We start from the raw sequence: 22,104 nt of genomic DNA, 5'->3' as shown, positions 1-22,104 counted from the left end.
TTTACTTTGTATATTTGTCTTGATGTTCATATCATGTGTTATACAGAGTTCATTATTTTTTCTGGAGTCATATTTTGTTACATGACTGTCATTTATTTTTATCCTTCTACCTGTTGGTGAATGTTTGTATTATTTGCCACTTTTTTAACTGTCACAACCAAAAGTACTTTGATAGTGTGTATCTGCATGGATACGTGTTTCCGTTTTTTAAAATTGGTAACTGTGAATTACAAAGTTACAAAGATATTCATGATTGAGTTTTAGGAGTACAATGTTCTAACACCAATCCCTTCATCAGTGTCTACTACCCTTCAGGAATGTCCCCAGTCTCCCTCCTGCCCCAAAGCCCACCTCTGCGGTAGGCACTTTCCCCCTCCATTGTTCTAATGCTCCCTTCCCTAACCTGTCCGTCTCCAAGAACCACCTCCACTCAAGTGGGAAGCTTCCTACTACAGATCAATTCTTGGGGCTGGGGCAATAGTACAGCGGGTAGGGCGTTTGCCTTGCACACGGCCCACCCGGGTTTGATTCCCAGCATCCCATATGGTCCCCTGAGCACCAGCAGGAGTAATTCCTGAGTACAAAGCCAGGAGTTACCCCTGTACATTGCCAGGTGTGACCCAAAAAGCAAAAAACAAAAACAAAAAAAACATCAATTTTCCTGCTTTTTCTATTCCCTTTGGGTATTTGATATTCCCTTACAAAGTTTCTTTATATCTCACATATGAGAGAGACCATTCTAAGTCTGTTTCTCTGTCTCAACATGATGCTTCACTCAGAATGATACTTTCCAGAATCTTCCACATAGCAGCAAATTGCATGACTTTGTCTTTTTTATGGCTTAGTAGTATTTCATTGTATCTGTGTGCCAGAGTTTATTTATCTAGTCATCTGTTCTTGGATACTTGGGTTGTGTCCAGATTTGGTCATTGCTGCAGCGAACATAGGAGTGCATATATCTTTTTTGCATTGTGCTTTTGAGTCCTTGGGGTATATATTCCCAGGAATGGAATTGCTGGGAATATACTATGGAAGCTCAATGAATTCTCTGATGGTATAGAGCATTTTTTAAATATGCCCTTGATATTTTTCTTGCCTAATTACTTCCAATATTGTGATGTATAGAAGTGATGAGAACGGGCAACATTGTCTTGAGCCTGATCTTGGAGGGAAGGCTTTTAGTTTTTCCTCATTGAGTATAATGTTTGCTGTGGTCTGGTGATAAATGTTTTTGACTATTTTATGGAAAGTTCCTTCAGTTCTCATTTTATTGTGGGGATTTTTTACTTGAAATACTATTTTCCAGCCTTTAACTTTGATTCTGTGTTCACCCTTACTATTCAGTTGTGTTTCTTGTAGACAACAGAATGTTGGATTCATTTTTCTAATCCATCCTGCCACTTTTTGTCTCTTAATTGATGCCTTTAGGCCATTGGCATTAGGTAAAGGTAAAGGTAAAGGCCCTCCCGTTGATCATCGATTTGCTCGAGCGGGCCCAGTAACGTCTCCATTGGAGACTTTGTTGTTACTGTGTCTGGCATATCGAATTCGTCACGGGGAGCTTGCCAGGCTCTGCCGTGCGGGCGAGATACTCTCGGTAGCTTGCCGGGCTCTCCGAGAGGGGCGGAGGAATCGAACTCGGGTCGGCCATGTTGACAGCGTGCAAGGCAAACACCCTACCGCTGTGCTATCGCTCCATTGGCATTGAGTGAAATTATTATTATGGAGTTTTATGCCATTTTTTTTGTTGAAGTTTGGCTTGTTAATGAGTTTTTCCATGGCTTAAAGTAGTCCCTTTAGTTCTTATAAACATGGTTTTGAGTCTTTGAAGTTCCTGATGTGTTGCTTGATTATCTCTGTGTAGTATTGTTTCTTCAATCTGAAAGAGAGAGTTTGGCTGGGTCAAGTCTTTGGGCAAGGTGTTCATTTCATTATTTTGTTTATCTATCTATTTATTTATTTTTTTTTACTATAACCCCCCATTGACTTCAGATCTGCAAGGTCTCATTTGATAAATTTATGTGAATCTTAAGGACGTACCTTTGTATGGGATATCCTTCATTGGTGTTGCTACTTTCAGTCTTATGTCTGCATATATGACTTTCGTCTTACTGATTAGGATGTGTTGTGGAGTCTTTATTTGGGTCTCTTTTAGCTGGCACCCTTGGTCTTTTGAATCTGGTTGTATCTTTGACTCTGGAAATTTCTCAGTATGATTTCTTTCGTTAATGCTTCATCAGAATTGCTTTCCGGGGTCTCTGGGACTTTGATGATTCTTATGTTACCCTTCTTGAATTCATCCCAAACTTTTCTTGTCTGCTGGTCATTTATTTTGAATTTTTTCCTATCTGCTGTTGTCTAGAGGTTTTCTCTATCTCATCTTTTAGCTCACTGATTTTGTCCTCAGCTACTGTTACTCTGCTGCTGACGTCTTCCAGTAAGTTTTCATTTCACCTACCAAATTCTTTAGTTCTGTCATTTTTGCTGGTAGTTTTCTCATCATTTCAGCTGTCAAATCTGTGTGTGTGTGTGTGTGTGTCTGTGTGTGTCTGTGTCTATGTGTGTTTGGTTTTGGGAGCCATACCTAGAGATGCTCAGGGCTTACTCCTGGCTTTGTGCTCAAGGATCACTCCTGGCAGACTTGGTAGACCATATGAGATGTCAGAGATGGAGATTGAACTGTGGTTGGCTGCATGCAAGGCAACCCCCCTACCTGCTATGCTTTTTTTGAGCTTCAATTTCCTTCTTGTGCTTTATAAATTTTTGTTTCATTGTTTCTTTGACCTGATTAAAGGTCTTCCACATTTCTACTTTACTCACTTTTATTCAGACGTTATTTCTGGTTACTATTGGTTGAGTCTTCATGGCTATTACCTTCACCCACTAGTTGTGGTGGAGATTTTGCACTGCATCTTATTGTGCCAGTTGCAAACTAGGAGTCATTCTCTCCACTTCCCTGCTTGTGACCATTGACCACTGGGGAACTCTTCTTGTGGACCAGCTTTTTGGTGCTCTCTTTGTTCCCTTTCGAAGCAATCCAAAGTAGTTTTGGGTTTCTTGCCCTGGTCTCAGGAGACATTGTGTTCTGTGTGGGGTATGCATGAGGGGTATAATTCCACCGGGGCTAGCTGACTCCTCTTATCTGGTCCACTGTGATGTTGGTTGAATCCACTGCTGAGTACCCATAGTCAGTTTTCTATGTGTCAAAGGCAATTTGATGCTGAACATTGGTTCCATCTTTCAGACCTGGTTGCCAGGGCTGACTGACTCCACCTGCATGGTTCCCTGCCATGTTTGCTTTCATATCTTTTGGTTAAATACCTAGTTGAAGTGGAATGACTAGATTGCATGGCAGGTGTGTATTTAAATATTTGTTTCATTTTGTTTTGTGCCACTCCCAGCTGTGCTCAGGGCTTATTCCTGGCAGTGCTCAGGGACTATATGTCATGCCAGGATCAAATCCTGGTTGACTGCATGCAAGGCAGACTTACCCACTGAACTCCGTATGGCCCTGTATTTAACTTTTTAAGGAACAGCCAATCAATATTTCAAGGGATAATGCTAGCTTACCTCCTTTAGCAACTCAGGGTTGTTTGACTGGCTCCAGCCCCTACTGTGGTCACTTCTTAATTTCAGCCAGCCTAATGAGGCTCACTCAGTCTTCTCATGTGGTTTTATTTGCAATTCCCCAAAGACGACTCATTTTAATCTGCTTTGCCTGTGCTTATTTGGCCTGCACATATTTTCTGGGTTAATGTGTTTATTCAGTCTTTATTTAAAATAATGTGACAATGTGTTGTTTGCTTTTGTACTCAAGTATGAGAGGTTATTTTGTGTATCTTTTTATTACAAGTTCTTTTATCACAACTGTGATTCGCAAATATTTATTCTATTTTGTTATTGCTCCTTATATATTTTAAGATATCCATTGCAGAGTTCAGTTCTTGATTTCTAAGTTAAGAAATCTAAATGATCTCTTTGTAATTTTGTTGATGTCTGTTTAATCATTTTTTTTTTTTATGAATCATGGTCTTGATGCTGTACGTAGAAGGCCTCTGTTCTCAGGTCACAAGTGTTTTGTCTTTTGGAGGTTAGGGTGTTTGGGCCATACCTGGTGGTCTTCAGAGATCACTCCTGGCAGTGTTTAGGGGACCACTTATGGTACAAGGGATTGAATCAGGGTTAACCTCATGCAAGGCAAATCTCTGTACTATCTCTTTGTCTCCTGTCCCATTTTGAGAAGCTTTATTGTTTGTGACTTTACATTAAATCTACATCCATTATGTACATACTTTTTGGTTATACAGCATCAAATATGGAACAAAGTTCATTTATTTTTGCATATGGATAGCAATTGTTCAGCACCATTTGAATAACAACTATTTAGGGGACTTAACTATGTTCTTTACCTTATGTATGATGATTTCAAGGATACACACATATATCAAAATAGTTTCTCCAAATAATTATACTAAAAAACTCATGGAGGAGGAAAAATGGAATTATAAAAGCAAATTTATAAAAAGATGGGAAAGAAGAGAAAAATAATAATGAACAGAGTCAATTAGAAAAGAAAAAGGGTGTACTTAAAATAAAACACAGGTCTTTTTTATTAAATGCAGTCTAAACACCATAATAAAAAGGCAGGTTGTTAGGTCTTGTTTTATTATCCATTCTGTCTTCATGAACCCCTCTATTAATATAAGGATACATATAGGCTAAAATGTAAAGGCTGTAAAGGAAGGAAATGATCAAGCATGAAACAGCAAACAAAAGAAGGCTTAAAATAGCCATATCCTTCCTTGCACACGGCTGACCTGGGTTTAATCCCTGGCATCCCATATGGTGCTCAGGCAATGACAGGAATAATTCCTGAGTGCAGAGTCAGGAGTAAGCCCTGAGGATTGCTGGGCATGATCCAAAAACCAAAAAAAAAAAAAGTCATTTTGGTTAGCCTGGGTTCATTTCATTTTTATATGAATTTTATAATAAGACATTTTGTCAGTTTCAAATCAGAGACTTGTGTAAACATTAATTGGAATTATATTGAATCATTACATTAATTTTAGAATAAACATATTGCAACATATTAAGTAATATTAAGTATTTTTTTTTTGGTTTTTGGGTCACACCCAGCAATGCTCAGGGGTTACTCCTGGCTCTGCACTCAGGAATTGCTCCTGTCGGTGCTTGGGGGACCATATGGGATGCCGGGGATTGAACCCAGGTCGGCTGCGTGCAAGGCAAATGCCCTACTCGCTGTGCTATCACTACGGTCCCGTAATATTAAGTATTGACTCCTCTAATCCATGAACACAGTAAGCATCTCTTCCCTTATTTATATTTTCTTTAATTTAAGCGATATTTATGGCACTCAATAGATGCAGTTTTTTCAGATGAGGTATTCATATAACTTTTGGTAATGTTGTTAATAATGTTATTTAAAGATCCAGTTTTCTTTTGTTTCTACTTGTATATTGATGATGGATTATGCAATTTTGCCACCCAATCATGTCTATTTTTTATTCATTAGTCGATTAATTGCTTTATTTTTAGCTGTTTTCAGGTTTTCTATGTAGTTTATCATGCACTTGTAAATATTAAAAGTTTTACCTTTTACTTATTTAAGTGAGAATATCTCCTATCTGCATTTATTGGTTTTGGGCCACACCCACGTGGTCAGGGCTTACTCTGGGCTCTGCACATAGGGATTAGTCTTGACAGGTTTGGGGAACCATATGCATGCCAGGGATTGAACTCAGGTCAAGTACTTGCAAGGCAAGCACCCTACTTACTATACTACTGCTCCAGCCCATGACTATTTCTTTTTAAAAATTAATTTCTATGTATAAGTATTTTAGTACACTTCCTAGAATCTTCCCCACTGTGTTGCATGAAAGTAGACATCTTGCTTTGTTCTTGGTTTTAGGGAGAAGCATTGAGTTTTTCAGCATTACCTTTGAATGGTGTTGACTATGTATGTTTTTTGTAGAAATGTTCATGAGGTTTTTGTGTTCAGTTCTATCCCTTTGCTGAAGAATTGCTTTTTTTTTAAGTAAAGAAAGGGTTTTCATTTTTTAAAATTCACTTTTATTTTTTAAATTATTTTTATTTAATAAAGTAGTTCACAATATTTGATTACACTTAATATTCAAACACCAATCCCACCACCATTGTACCTTCCCACCACCATATTTCAGGTGTTTCCATCCTGAAGTCCAATCCCTGTTCCAAAGAAGAACTGAAATATATATTTTGTATTGTTTGTTTTGAAAAACTGGTGAAAATGTTACAAAAAAATATCCTTAGAGGTATGAGTGTGGAGATTGTTATATTTCACCTAGGAACCATTAAGCCCTTTTACAGGAGATCACTAACATGTTAAAAGTTGCGCCTTGTGTGCTTTTTATATATGTATCTGTTTTTTAAAAAGTCTATTTTTCCACTAAGATTGGTTGCCTCCTACTTTGACACTATCAAATTTGGTCCTGTTATCTTGGAGTATGGGTAAGGTGTGTGGTATGAAGTGTCCAGGAATAGATTCACTTGTAGGTGATGCTCAGCCTGAGCGTGTGGAGAGTGGCTGCCTATGAGCATGGCAGCGGAGCCAAGGTATTGCATTTTTTACCCAAACCTGTTCTGGAGGTTTTCAGCTCACGGGACTGGGTCCCCTGGGGCAGGGAGGCCTCTCTCCCGCCCCCACTCTGGGTGCCCTGAGTGAAACAGCCTTGTATGGTGTCTGGTGGCATGGTTATGGCGAATGTCATGTTATGCTCCCTTCCTGGAGAGAAGGACATGAGATCTGGATGGTGGCTGGTGATGAGATTATCTGGTGCCAGCCAGAGGTGGCTTATGGGTGTGTCTGCAGAGTCCCTGGAAACTGTGTTGGGGGGATGGGTAGAGGAGCTCCATTCCCCATACCATTGAACCCAGAGTTCTCAGTCACAAAGTCCCACATACCAGGGTTTTTTGGAGATTCACTCCTGTGGGAGGCTCGGCCCAAGCATGTAGAGTGGCCACTATTCACTTTTAAACCCCTGTAGACTTATTTTATCTCTATCTCTTTTGTGTTTGTTTGCTTTTGAGCCATACCTGGCAATCTCAGGCCTTACTCTTGGATCTGCACCCAGTGATCACTCCTGGCATGGCCAGGGGACCATATGATAGGCCAGGGATCAAACATGGTTTGACCATGTGAAAGGCAAACTCCCTACCTTCTGTACTATCACTCTGGCCTTTGTCTCTTTGAGTTTGGTGTTTTGAAATTCCACATGTGAAATTAGGGTATTGCATTTTATCAGCCACGTTTTTAAATTAAGCAATTGAAATGGTCATTTTTTTAGGTGGTGTTGTTTAGGGTTTACTTCTGGCTCTGTGCTCAGGGATCACTCAGGGGTTACTCTTGGCAAGACTCCAGGGACCCTTTGGGGTGCCAGGGATCGAACCTGGGTCAGGCAATTGCAAGACAAGAGCCCTATTTGCTGTACTATTGCTCTGACCCAGGATCAGATTTTTTTTTCAAAAGGCTCTGAATAGTTTGAATTACATTTATAGACGTTTTTTAAAAAGAAAGTTAAACTGTGTGTTCCTGTGAAACCCCACTTCATCAGGACCTATTATCTTTGTGTGTGTGTGTGTGTGTGTGTGTGTGTGTTTTGTTGGTTTCTGTAGGCTAAAATTTTAAGAATTTCTGCTTTTATGTTAATGATGGATTATTAAAAGACATTTCTCCATTCTCTTTGCTAACTGGCCCCATCTCTTTTTTTGTTGTTGTCATGTCTGGGAATCACACACTTGGTTTCAGTGCTCATACAAACTTGGTTGTTGTGTGCCAGAGATCACACACTTAGTCTGCCAGGGATCTCAATGGCAATGCCTCTGGGCATCACTGAGTTGTGGGTTAGTGTGGGGACACAACTCTGGGTCTCATGCCTGAGAGTCAGACTAAGTAGCCCTGAGCAAAATCTGTGGGCCCTTGATGTTGGACTTGATCTGTAGCTTCTTTTCTGTATCATCCTGTAAGTTTTGTCATTCTGCCCTCAGAAAATGAGTTGGGAAGTATTATCTCCTCTTCAGTTTTCTGGTGAGGTGTCTGTTGACTTGATATTTCTTCCTTGATATTTGATGGAACATACCCATTTCCATGTCATCTGGACATGGAAATCTATTTTGGGGGGTGTGAGGTGGGGAAGGGGATTGATGTATTGATATTTATATTATTATTCATGTTACCATTTTTTTCTTGAGTGAGATTTGATAGTAAATTTATTTTGAGAACTTTGTATGTATCATATAAATTGCTCATAGTGTTTCCTTATTATTGACTTTGACATCTGTAGAATATGTTGTGATTTTTATCTCCCTTATTCCTGATATTGACAATGTGTGTCTTTTCTCCCTTTTCCTGCTCATTCTGGCAAAAAAACAAACAAACAAACAAAGAAATTTACTCATTTTATTGATCTCAAAGAACCAGCTTTTGGTTTTATGTGTATTTATTCATTTCAGTCTTTCTTTTTTAACTTAATGAGTTCATGTTCTGCAATTTATTACTTCCTTTCTTCTGCTTTACTTTGAGTTCTTTTCATTCTTCTTCAAATTCCTTTAGGTGGAAACAAAGACCATTTATTTGAGACTTCTCTTGTTTTCCAGTGTAGGCATCTGATACTATGAATTGCTCTCTGTGTCTGCTTTCGTTGCATTCCACAACTTCTGCTATATCTTTTATTTTCATTCAGTTAAAATACTTTCCCATTTTGAAAAAGTTCTTTGATCCATAGATGATGCAGAAGCATATTACTCAGTTTCTAAATATTTGAGGACTTTCCACCTAGCCTTCATTATTATTTATAACTCCACTGTGCTCCCAGAAAATGTTTTTTGTGATTTGCATTCTTTTATCTTCTTGAGACTTGTTTACAACTTGAGTCAGGGTATTCTCTTTCTTGGTAAAAATCTGCATCCATTTGAAAATGAGTATTTTGTCCTGGAGTTGGGTAGGATTCTTTTTACATTTTGACTAGGCCATTTTTGATAACTGTCCCCAAATACATACTTGTATATACTTTGTCTGCTTATTCTATCAGTTACTGAAAGAAAGGTATTGAACTCATGATAATTGTTAACATTTGCTTTTCTCTGTGGTTCTATCACATTTTGCTTTATGTGTCCCAATGCTCTATTATTAGGTACATAAGTATTTAAGTTTGTTAGGTCATCTTAGTGAATCATTCTTTATTATCTCATAGTTCCTGATCATATTCTTTGCTGTGAAATCTACTTTGTCATTATTCCTGGTAATATTTTTTCTTTGCAATCTACTCAGTAAGATAATGATATGGCAATTCTAGTCTTCTTTTGATGGCTTTTTTTAATGTATTTTTTCCTTACTTTTACATTTTAGCTTACATTTATCCTTATATTAATGGTGGCTTCTTGAGAGTGAATATTAAAGATGAACACAACAATTTGTCTTTTTATTGGAGTGTTTAGCCTATTTTTAATATTAATTTATATGTTTTCTTTTAAATGCATTTTCCCCATTTCTAGTTGGCTTTACTCTTATTATTTTTCTCTCTATTTTGGTCTTTAGATTAGTTTTTATAATTCCATTTTCCTGCCAATATTAGCTTTTTAGGTATAATTATGTTGGAGGTGCTATTTTAGCAGTTGCTACAGGGTATATAGTATATATAACTTTAATATCAGAGTCCGCATTCAGGTGTTTTTTTAAAAAGGCACTTCACAGTAAGAACTGTACAACCATATTTTAATAATTCTTCCCTCCTTGTCTCTGAGCTACTTTTTTTTTACCTTGTACCCAACATTTCTCTTAACAATTTTGGCTTTAAGCAGTCTGTTGTGATTTATTTTTAATTTATTTTTGGATTTTGGGGGACACACTCAGTGGTACTCAGGGCTTATTCCTGACTCTGCTTTTATGGATTACTCCTAGTGGAGCTTTGGGGAATTATATGAGGTGCCAGGAATCAAACCTGGGCCAGCTTTGTGCAAGTCTAATGCCCTGCTGGCTGTTCTCTCTCGGGCTCCGCAGCTTATTATTGGTTAAAGACAGCAAAAGCAAGTCTTTCTATATACTTGCACAATGACCCTTGTGTTCTTCATTCCATTTTATGTATCCATTCTTCCATGGATTATCATCCATCCTTATTGAAGCGTGCTTTCCATTCAGATGATTTTTTTTTTACCTCTATTACGTCTAAAAAAGCTTTACTTTCAGTTGCAGTTTTGAAAGATTTTGTGTAGGGTAAAAAAGAATCCTAGGTCTAAAGATCTTTCATTCCTTTAGAGATCTTGCCCTACTATAAAGTGTTCTAACTTTATTTTTTTTATTATTTTATTTGAATGAATTACCGTGAGATTCAGTTACAGACTTAGAAACTTCTGTGTTTACCCTTCAGTCATATAATGATCGAGTACCGATCAAGTACCCATCCTTCCACCAATGCCCATTCTCTGCCGCCAGTCACAACCATCCTGTTATTCGTCGCAGGCCCTAGTAACGTCTCCTTCGTCCTAGCCTGAGATTTTTAAAAAAAGTGCCGTATTCAAGGCTCTTTGAGAGTTAGGAGAATGAGACCCTTCATTGTTACTGGTATTTGGCATATTGGGTACGCCACGGGGAGTTTGCCAGACTCTTCCGTGTGGGCAGGTTACATTCGGTAGCCTGCCAGTTTGTCCAAAGTAGGAATGAGATGATAAGATGTCTTCCGGGAGCTGGATTTTATAGTCTCTGAGTCTTGGCCCTTGATGGGATTACACGGCGCCAGGGGGCCAGTTGGTGGGTGTGACCCCACCTACTGGAATTTGGAGGATCTGGGTGGAGGATGCTCAGCCCCGATCCAAGTAGGCTTGGAAATCTCAGCCCTGGGACCCACATGCCTTTGTCCCTCTGCCGGTATCTTCATGTGTATGGAGAGTGGTCTCAGCATGGTCTCCGCCGCCAATGTCTAACTTTATTTTTGAAAGAGAAATTGGTTGTCACATTCATATTTTGTTTCTTTGGTGCTTAGCTTCGTAATCTTCTCAACTCCCCTCTTTCTGGTTATGTTCAGGATTTTCTCTGTCATTGGTCCTGAGTGAGTTGGTTGAGTTCTTTTGCTTGCCGAGCTTGATGCTTACTACTATTCTGGAATTTGTGGGCATATGATTTGCATCAGTTTGTCACAATTACTGTTCAGCTATTTCTCCTGACCTCTGCTTTGTTCTCTTCTTCAGACCCTGAAACATAGGTTTCTGTGTAGGTAGATATGGAGCAAACCCAGGCGCTCCTTCCCAGGAAACTGTTACGAGAGTAGTTGTGTATTTGAGGATGGCAGCTCAGAATATCCCTCTAATGACAGTTTGAGAATATACCCCAGCTCCTCTTCCTGTTTGTCCTGAATGTCATAGATGGGTTCTTGGGTTTTCTGAAGCGGTGGCAGACAGAGGGCCCCAGGAAGCCAGAGAGCTGCCCTTTGTGTGTCCTTGCTTCTCTTTGAAGGCCATTCTTTTTGTTTGTTTGAATTTTTTAATTCACAGCAGAGTCTGGTAAACTCCCCTTGGTGGGAGTACCCACTATGCCAAATACCAATAACAATAATGGGGCTCATTCTCCTAACCCTGAAAGAGCCTTGAATATGGCACTTTTTAAAATCTCAGGGCTAGGACAAAGGAGACGTTACTGGTGCCGGCTCGAGGCAATCGACGAACAACAGGATGATCGTGATCGTGATCGTGATCGTGAATTTTTTAATGGATCACCCTGAGATACAGCTACAGACTTACAAACTTTCGTTTTAGTCATACAGTGTTCGAGTACCCATACCTCCACCAGTGTCCATTCTCCACCACCAGTGTTCCCAGTATCCCTCCCGCCACCCATCCCCATCTGCCCCCTCCCCCGTCCCCACCTCTGTGGCAGGCACATTCCCTTTTACTCTCTCTCTACTTTTGGTTGTTATGGTTTGCAATACAGGTAGTAAGTGGCCATCATGTTTGGTCTACATGCAGTCTATTTTCAGTATGCATCTCCCATCCTGAGCGAGCCCTCCAAGCATCATTCATTTAGTGGTCCCTTCTCTATCCCTGCTGGAAGGCCATTCTTGTTAATTGTATCGAGCACCTCCTCTCTTTCTATTTCAGAGGAAGAGCATTTCCTCTCTTTCTATTTCAGAAAAGGTCACAGGACCTAGGATTAGTCAGAGGACTTGAAAATATGTAGGAGCAGGACTGAATACTCCTTCAGAGTCAGGAGAATCATCATCTTCCGTCGTGGGAAGGACTCACCCACCTGAGGAATAAGGGGGTTCCCACAATTCTTTGGGATAAAAATGGGAGGCCAGGAACCATATGAATCAGAAGTCCATTTAGCACAGGGCGGTTTTTTGTCTTATAGTAATAGCTGCTCAGCATGAAAATTCAGACATCCTGGAGGGTTGAAAGCCAAGCTCTCAGCTCGTTCTCTCTGTGTGTGCAGGGGGTGAGTAATTTTCTTGAAATCATGTATGTCTGATCTTGACACAGCCCAGTGGACCCAAAACAAGTACAACGTTTTTCAACCTTTTCCTGATGCAATGTTCCCATTTTGCCTTTTTTTCCTTCTTATACCCCACAGACCCCACCTCCCCACCCCCACCCGTGTCTGTCCTCCCATTGTTCATCCATTTGCTCAAGCGGGCACCAGTAACGTGCCCATTGTGAGACTTGTTGTTACTGTTTTTGGCATATCAAATAAGCCATGGGGAGCTTGCCAGGCTTTGCCATGCAGGCGAGATACTCTTGGTAGCTTGCCAGGTTCTCCAAGAGGGATGGAGGAATAGAACCCGGGTCGGCCATGTGCAAGGCAAATGCTCTACTTGCTATCACTCCAGGCCCCCCCCCCCCACTATGTCCTACCAATTGCTTCTCTAGTCTCATGTGATGTCTCCTCTACACAGTTTTCACCTGTGGCTCTTTGGAATATTACAGGAACCCACAGAGGTCATATGACTGCTTTAGCATTTGTCAGGCTCCTGGGAATCTTGTGATACCATAATCTGCCTGTTTGTGTGTCTGTTAGGTTTGGGATCCTGACAATGTCCATTTCTTGAATGTACCCCAGTGACAGGTTGTATTTCATTTTCTGTGACTTGGATGTTTGTGTTCTTCGTCTTACAGAATGAGAGAATAATGGGAAGATAGGTGCTTTACCATTGTGGGGGTTGCTGGTTGTTGTGTGGGGTTGGAATCTTAAAGGGGGAGATGGTTTGGGAGTAGGATAATGAACCATGGTAAGAGAGGCAAGAAAGAGCCAGAATTTTTTGGGCCCATGAGGGTCAGATAAAGAACCAGCCCCGTGGTATAGAAGGGGAGGCCCCATCACGTTTTCTGCTCATGTTTGGTGATTTTGATCTGGTGTGTGTAACAGGGCAGATTGTCAAATGCCCCAAGTCTGAGTGTAATCTTCCATGAAGTCATTCTTGTAGGCCTTTCACCTTGGACCTTAAAGCCACTTGGTCCTACTTCATAAGCAGATAAACACCAAAAGAAGCCAACCTCCTCAGCCAACCTCTGGCTAGGCATTGCATGTGAGGAAAGTGTTTTGCAAGATCATATAGAAATGACTTTTGCTGCCTTCCCAAACAGAGCCCCAAGCCTCCCTGGATCTGTGGGCGTCTGACAGCAGCCGTGAAGTAGGTAGGTTCTTCTGTTTTAATTTGAGTTTCTTTCTGGGAAAAAGCCATGGATTTCAGCCAATCTGAATGATAGCGGCATGACTTTGAAGGTCTGGTTGATTCTGTAGAAAATCCTTTCATAGTTATGTCAGCAAATCAGCAGTCTCTGGGAGGAGAAAGAGAAAGAGGCAGAGAGGCCATGTAAACACCAAAGTTATTCAGAAGCCAGAGAGAGGTCAGCAATGCACGTCCTGAGAAGACTGCATGTAATAGTCAATCAGCAGGTTTGCTGCAGGCCCTCCTGTTACAGGTTTATTTAGCTTTATAGAAATCAAAGCTTCTCAGATTTGCCATCTTATGTGAATCACCCGGAGAACTTTCAGAACCCCCTGATGTCTTTTCTATATTCCTAAGAGAGCCCAGCAAGCTACCGAGAGTATCTCGCCCACAAGGCAGAGCCTGGCAAGCTACCCGTGACATATTTGATATGCCAAACACAGTAACAACAAGTCTCATGATGGAGACGTTACTGGGCCCGCTTGAGGAATTTGATGAACAATGGGAGGACCGTGACCATGATCCGTGACCGTGAACATGGTGGAGGGCCGGTCCACAGATATTAATTATATCAGAATTCCCTCTGAGGGTGGGATACAGGCTTCCCTATTTGTGAGTGTGTCCAGATGATTCCAGCGAGATCCACTGGGACACACTATATATTCTAGGGTTAGAAGAGAACAAATTTGCATTTAGCGCAAGGACACCAGTCCTACTCTCTCTGTGCCTGTATCTGCCCAGTGGGAGGTAAGAACCTAGAAGCTCTGGCTCCCACTGCCTTCCTGACCTTCTCTGTTCTCCTGGAATTCGAGTCCAGGGTCCTGATGTGGGTGAGAAACTCAGAAAAGATCAGGTTCCAGCTTCAGCTATATATCCAGGGTGTAAGTTGGGTTTGTAAGACACAGACAAGGCCCTTTGGTCTGTGGGGGCTCCCTCTCCCTCTTTCTTCTCCCCTACCTAAATGTATCGGTGGCAGGGGGGTGGAGGGTGGTGAGGGGGTGTGTCATGGTCAAAGAAGAATGTAAGTCCTAGGGCAGGAGCTTGGAACTTTCTGTAAAGGAGGGACTTTCTGGGAATTCTCCTACACTTCTCCTGGGACAGAGACTCTTACATTAACAAATTAGCTTGCTTATTGGGCACATCCAGTGGTGATCTAGGCTTACTCCTAGCTCTAAGCTCAGAGCTCATCCCTAGATAGGGTGGAGAGGTAGGGGATTGGGGTCGGGGGGCAGTTTGGGGACCATGTTTGGACCTGGGGATTGAATCTGGGTATGCTGCATGTAAGTCAAGAGCCTTGCCTATTGTACTATCCATCCCATAAGATCTTTTTACTTAAAAATATCTTTGACTATTTAATAGCTGAATCATCTTCTTCTTGCCCAGGACTCAGTAACCCCTCCAATCCCACCCTCTCATGGATGAAATGAGGTAGGAGCAGGGCATTCTTGGGTAGTAGGAGTGTTTCTTACAGTGGCATCTATAATGACCCAGGGTGGTGGTTTGTAATCATAGCTAAGTCTTGTGACAGGGAAGGCTAAACAGGCCTGGAAGGGTATTCTGAAGGCCCAGCACAGATGCTCCTTGGTTGGCCTGGAAATATGAGTCATTCCAGGGTTTGTGGCATGGGTACCAGGGAGGATCAGACCCTTCTAAATGTCACTGCAGGAATAGGACTCTTCTTGGCATTGTATCTGTCACCCAGACATCCATCCTTGGATTCCAGTGTCCTCATCTGTCAGTGGGAGAAGCAAAACATCCTTAAATGGGTGTCATCCAGGCAGGTTCCCCTCACTGGTAGGGTATCCAAAGGGCTTGGAGAAATTGGAGCATGGAGGATTTGCTATATGGGATTACAGAGTGTGGGTAGCAGAGACGAGAGGGTTGGCCAAGAAACCATCTCTTTCATGGTAGACTACCAGGACCTATTGTTTGACCTATTCTCTCTCTCTCTCTCTCTCTCTCTCTCTCTCTCTCTCTCTCTCTCTCTATTTATTGAATCACCAAGAGATAGTTACAAGCTTTCATGTTTTGGTTACAATCACACAATGATCAAATACCTATCCCTCCCTCCACAAGTGCACATTCCCTACCACCAAAATCTCCTGTACATTCCCCCCTTTCCCACCCTCCCCCTGACTCCATGGCAGACAATATTCCCCATACTCTCTCTCTACTTTTGGGCATTATGATTTGCAGTACAGACACTGAGAGGTTATCATGTTTGGTCCTTTATCTACTTTCAGCACACATCTCCCATCCCGACTGATTCCTCAAACCATCATTTTCTTAGTGATCCCTTCTCTATTCCAGCTGCCTTCTCCCCTTCGCTCATGAGGCAGGCTTCCAGCTATGGAGCAGTCTTCCTGTCCTGTGTATCTACTATCCTTAGGTATCAGCTTCATGTTATATTGTTTTATAATCCACAAATAAGTGCTTTCCTTCTATGTATGTCCTTCTCTTTCTGACTTATTTCACTCAGCATGATACTCTCCATGTCTATCCATTTATAAGCAAATTTCATGACTTAATTTCTCCTAACAGCTGAATAGTATTCCATTGTGTAGATGTAACAATGTTTCTTTAAACACTCATCTGTTCTGGGGCACTAGAACAGGGTTGTTTACAGATTTTGGTTATTGTGAATAGTGCTGCAGTGAACATATAGGTACAGATGTCATTTCTACTGTGCTTTTTTGCCTCCTCAAGATATATTCCCAGAAGTGATATAGTGGGGTCATATGGAAGCTCAATTTGTAGTTTTTGAAGGACTGTCTATATTTTTTTCCAGAAAGGCTGGACTAGTGGGCATTCCCACCAACAGTGAAAGAGTGTCCGTTTTTCCCCACATCCACGCCAGCACTGGCTGCTTTTGTTCTTTTGAATGTGTGCCAGTCTCTGTGGTGTGAGATGATATCTCATTGTTGTTTTGATTTGCATCTCCCTGATGGCTAGTGATGTGGAGCATTTTTTCATGTGCCTTTTGGCCATTTGTATTTCTTTTTTGAGGAAACTTCTGTTCATTTCTTCTCCCCATTTTTGATGGGGCTGGAGGTTTTTTTCTTGTACAATTCTACTAGTGTCTTGTATATCCTGGATAATAATCCCTTATCACATGGGTATTGGGTAAATATTCTTTCCTATTCTGTGGGCTCATTCTGTATTTTGGTCACTGTTTCTTTGAAGTGCAGAAGCTTCTTAGTTTGATGTAGTCCCATTTGTTTATGTTTGCTTCCACTTGCATGGTCTGTGCTGTTTCATCCTGAAAGATGCTTTTAGCTTCAGTGTCGTGAACAGTTATGCCTACATTTTCCTCTACGTACCTTATGGATTCATGTCTGATATTGAGGTCCTTAATCCACTTTGATATGACTTTTGTGCCTGGCATTAGACAGAAGTCAGAGTTATTTATTTTTTTGTAGGTAGCTATCCAGTTTTCCCAGCACCACTTGTTGAAGAGGCTTTACTTGTTCCACTTCACGTTTCTTGCTCCTTTGTCAAAGACTAAGTGGTCATATATTTGGGGGTCTGTAACAGAATATTCAACTCTATTCCATTGTTCTGAGGGTCTGTTTCTATTCCAATACCACACTGTTTTAATTACTACTGCTTTGTGGTAGAGTTTGAAGTTGGGGAAGGTGATGCCACCTATCTTCTTTTTCCCAGGGATTGCTTTAGCTTTTCGTGGGGGTTTATTGTTCTATATGAATTTTAGGAGTATTTCATTTATTTCTTTGAAAAATGTCATGGGTATCCTGATATGAACCGCATTAAGTTTTTATAGTGCTTTGGGCAGTATTGCCATTTTGATAATGTTAATCCTCCCTATCCATGAGCAGAGGACATGTTTCCATTTTCTAGTGTCCTCTTTTATTTCTTGAACAAGTGTTTCATAATTTTCCTTGTATAGGTCCTTCACCTCTTTGGTTAAGGTGATTCTGAGGTACTTGATTTTCTGAGGTACTATTGTGAACGGGATTTTTTTTTTAATGTCTCCTTCTCTTTCATTATTTGTATATAAGAAAGCCATGGACTTTGGGGTGATGATTTTATAGCCTCCCACTCTACTATACTGACCTATTGTTTCTAGGAGTTTTGCTGTAGAGTCCTTAGGGTTTTCGAAGTATAGTATCATATCGTCTGCAAATAGTGATAGCTTGACCTCTTCCTTTCCTATCTGTTTGCCCTTGAGAGTGTTTTACCTGTTTTCAAGTGACGTTTGTTGGTGGAGTGGGGGACTGTCACTCAGGGAGTTAAAATCCCCATTGGTAATTACATTTATTTTTCTTGGGGGTGCTCAGGAGGTTTTGGGGGCTCCACCAGTGATTCTTGTTCAGCTGGGCTAGTGGTTCAGTGCAAGGGCCTGGGAAGGCAGTGCTGCCCGCCCGGGCCCTGTAGTGCCAGAATGCCTGGCCTACCCCGCCAGTGCTAGGGACTGCCAGGGGTATACCCGGCAGTGTTCAGGGGACCATGTGTACCAGGGATCAAATCTGGGTCATGCTTAGTCATGCTTAACTTGCACCCTAACTGCTTTCCTCTCTCCAAGCCCTACTCAGTGATTCCTTCAGGTCCTTGGCTGTTCATTTAGTCTGAGCAGAGCTGGCACCTGTTGGCTCTTTGAGACTGCTGCTAGTGCCTTCGTACTTGTACATGGAGGATGGTGGGTTTGATCCCCATCTAGTATTGACTCGGTATGGGTCCCTGTGGCTGCCACATTGTGATGCAGGCATGGGGATTTGGTGACTTTTGCCCTATGAATCTAACATAAATGGGTATCCAGCTTTCTTACACTGATTGAATGCCATGCCCCTCCTCTACTCACCTCCTATTTGGCCCAGAGCATAAAGATCTTCAGGGTCCTGAAAAAATACCAAGTTTCTGATCTAGTGGTGGGAAGGGGGTTGAATGGAGTAGAATGCTCCATTCCTCACCATTAAGTGTACTTGGTGGTGGAGTAGGATAGCATCGATTAGGCCCCTGGACTCTTATAATGGACTAGGATTTCTGCAGCTACCTAGGGCCACTTTCTGGGCTCCTGCAGTCTCACCAGGTGCATGCCCTTTAAATACCTGAACCAGGAAGAACTTGGGGCATCACTGTTTGAGTTTCAAAAATCAAATGCTCCTTCAAATTGCTAACTCTTTAGACTCAGAGATTGGATTGTTTTCCATTTCCACTTGCTGTCATCCTTGCCCAGAGAAAGCCCCCAGTTTTGCTTTGTTTTCAGGCATGTTTGAATTGTTAGATGTGGCAAGAACACATTGATACAGGTAATGCAGATCGAGTTGTTTCAGGGACCCAGAGGTGATTGGTTGTTGGGGATACATTAGGCACAGAATGATAGTCCCAGTGAGTGTTGTTTTTTTCTGAGCTGTGCCCCACCTGTGTTGGCTATCATGCTTGCTGGGTGCTGCTTGTCCTGTAATCTCAGTGATTCCTTCAAAGAATATGGAATCAGAGCCTTAATTGACATCTTTTTGTCTTATTTCTGTTTGTTTGGGGGCTCCACCTGACTGTGTGCAAGGCTTACTCTGAGCTCAGTACTCGTGGACTTAGAGGACCATACACGGTGCCCAGGATAGAATCCAGGTCAGCTGCATGCAAAAGGCAAGCGCCTTTCCCACTGTACTATCTTTGTCTTATATTTTAAGAAGAAAAGTCCCTTTTGGCCAGCTGTATTTCTCCTCGCCTGTTGGTAAAGCTAAAAAAGAACCAATTCTTATTGCTAATAGATTGTTTTTTCTTGCCCAATCTGAACTAAGAGAAACCTGTTTTAAGTGACACTTTCTCTTTTGGGAATTAAAGTGGGCAAGTGTGTATGAGGCTTCGTTTTCCCTCCAACCTCCACCCCCCACCACTCCCAGTTGCAGTATAACTAACTAGATAGAGTAGGACTCAGGAATGCAAACTCCCAGCATAGTCCAAAGATCAAAGTTAAAAGAGGATATTTAATCCCTTCCAGATCCCAGGGACAGTCTCTGTAGACACTATCTCCAAATCCTTCCTGGAGGTGGCTCCTGCAGTGTGTTCTAAAGGTAAGTGCCTCTACGCTGGGCCATGGAGACTTGGGAGCTGGACAATGCTCGGAGGGTCACTGTCACTGTTACTGTCCTCTATTGTGCATCGATTTGCTCCAGTGGGCCCAGTAACGTCTCCATTGTGAGACTTGTTGTTACTGTGTTTGGCATATCGAATATGTCACGGGGAGCTTGGCAGGCTTTGCTGTGTGGGCAAGATACTCTCGGTAGCTTGCTGAGCTCTCCAAGAAAGGAAGAGGATTTGAACCTGGGTCAGCCAGGTTGGCTGTGCTCAAGGCAAACACCCTACCCGCTGTGCTATGGCTCCAGCCCGCTCTAAGAGTATTTAGAGTTAAAAGAGAAAACTGCCCGTCGGTGCCGGGTTTTGTGCCCTATATATGTAGCAGAGAATGGCCCCAGAGTTGGGCAGAGAGCAGCTTCCTCTGTCTAGACCCCCACCTTCCTCTTTTCATGCTGCATTTCAGCAGGGTGTGCATTTGTGGAAGAATCAGCCATGAAGTCTGTGGTTTCCTGGGGGCACAGTTCTAATAATATTTATACAGGCTGTTATTTAACTAACCAGATAAATTCTTATCATTCGAGCAGCCTTTGGGTCATGCTAGTGACTGAGCATCAGTTCTTGCTGGGGACTTGGACGAAGCCAGTTTCTGGCCTGCAGAGGTTGTGGCTCAGGTTTATGTTGCTGACTTAGAAGTTAGAGCATCCCATAGCTGCTCACGGAGAAGAGTTATTTGTGGGTCACGTCTGGTTGCCCCATGGCTGGAATTTCTCCCTTATTTATTTTTTCTCCAGATCCACAGTCCACATCCTTAGTTTCTCTCTGATCTGTCTCTCTGTGATTATTTTTTTTCCCCCATGATTTTTTTCACTTTGCCTGAAAAGACTGGGAGGGAATCAACGTCCTGACTCTCACTGCCATAAACCAGGCTGGCAACTTCTACTGTGATCTTATCTCCTTTGGTTATGTGACTTTGAATCACTTTATCTGCAAGAACCTCCCTGTCCCTCACGAGAGCATGGACTTCCATTGCCAGCTTCACAGCCTTGTTACAGGGATGAAATAAAATCAGAAAATTGTGTAGGAGATTGGCAGAGCTGAGCTGGAAGGTGTGAGCTTCTGCTGGTGATATTAGCCTGGCAAATTATCAGAGGGTTTCAGTTTCCATTTTTAAATTGGTGGTATAGAAAATGCCCCAGATTTGTCACAAGAGGCTAGGGTTCCAAACAGAAGGCTGACTGTGTCACTTGGGGTCAATTTCCCATCACTGATTAAAATCAGTGATGGGAAATCAGTGATAGAAATCAGGAGATAGGAAACAGTGATGGGTTTTACCCACTCAATTGGGTTTCAGGGAGAGGAGAGTAAGATGCATGAGTGTTGGAACACATAGGATGAGCCGCATCCATTTAAAGGGAAATGAGAAGTGGGAGTCGGCTTTGCAGTTGTGCAGGTAGTTGACTGTGAGAGGCTGGAAGAACTGATGGAGAGTGGTGGGGACTCAGCACCCAGCACCCAGAACCATGACCTTACCACCAAATGTACAAAGCGGGAAGAGCTACCAGAGATGGGGGTCACAGAAATGCCTCTGGCTGAGTTTTTATAACTCTACGGCTCAAGTTTCAAAGAATCCACCCAAGGACTTGAACTTCACGGCTTCTCTGCTTTCAGGGTCCAGGTGTGGAAACAATCTGAGAGAGAAACCATAATAAGGGGAGAAGTGGACAAACTGGAATACTAAATTTGGGTCTGTTTCTTAGAAAAACAACAACTGGGGTCTGTGCCAGTATTGGCGGCAGGTTACCACGTCCTCTTCACGTGGCTCTGGCTCTCTCTGGCATGGCGCCTTGGTGACGTGGGCTGGAAATGGGTAACGGGCCAGAGAGGGGCAGCCTGGCATTGAGAATGGGTGAGTGGCAGGAATGGTTTGGGCTATGGGCCACTGGCCAGGTATGCAGTGTCCCCAGCAGACACTGTGTTCTTGTTGGCAGCGAATCAGATGGAATGGCATCCTGGGAAAGGATAGGGACTTCAAGCTTGAGGAGATGACATATTCTCATTAGGGGCCAGTGAAACACTTTTGTTCCCCATTGAATCACATTGAGATACGCAGTTACAAAGTTGTTCATGATTGGGTTCCACTCATATATTGGAAGATATTTTTTAAAGGCCTATCTGGCACTCATTTTCTTCCTCAGCACCATGGGAACAAGAGGATCAGCCCTTTAAGGGTTGGTATCAAGTTTGAAAGAGGTCCCCCATGCAAGGACTAACCAGGCCTTAAGGTAGTTGGGATAGAGAAGGAACTGCGTGGCAAAGATAGTTGGAAATGATCACTCTGGATAAGAACTGCGTGCTG

General features: G+C 42.1%; 1 protein-coding gene across 4 annotated transcripts in view; it reads left to right on the top strand.

Annotated features, from left to right (window-relative positions):
- Positions 1-22,104, top strand: part of FGGY (FGGY carbohydrate kinase domain containing) — a 475,385-nt gene that overhangs the window by 3,544 nt on the left and 449,737 nt on the right. The window contains exon 2 of one of the 4 annotated variants that reach the window (XM_056122275.1): positions 13,627-13,677. The exons of 2 other annotated variants lie outside the window; for them this stretch is intronic. The gene's annotated coding sequence lies outside the window, so the exon portion shown is untranslated. Of the gene's footprint in view, positions 1-13,626; positions 13,678-19,671; positions 19,745-22,104 lie in introns of all 4 variants that reach the window. One more of the 4 variants, XM_056122277.1, reaches the window with a different exon arrangement.

This window comes from Sorex fumeus, unplaced genomic scaffold (genome assembly GCF_029834395.1).
Source record: "Sorex fumeus unplaced genomic scaffold, SorFum_2.1 ptg000045l, whole genome shotgun sequence".
NCBI classification, from domain to species: Eukaryota; Metazoa; Chordata; class Mammalia; order Eulipotyphla; family Soricidae; genus Sorex; species Sorex fumeus.
The sequence above is the reverse complement of the archived record's forward strand: the minus strand, read 5'-3'. Positions and strand labels throughout refer to the sequence as shown.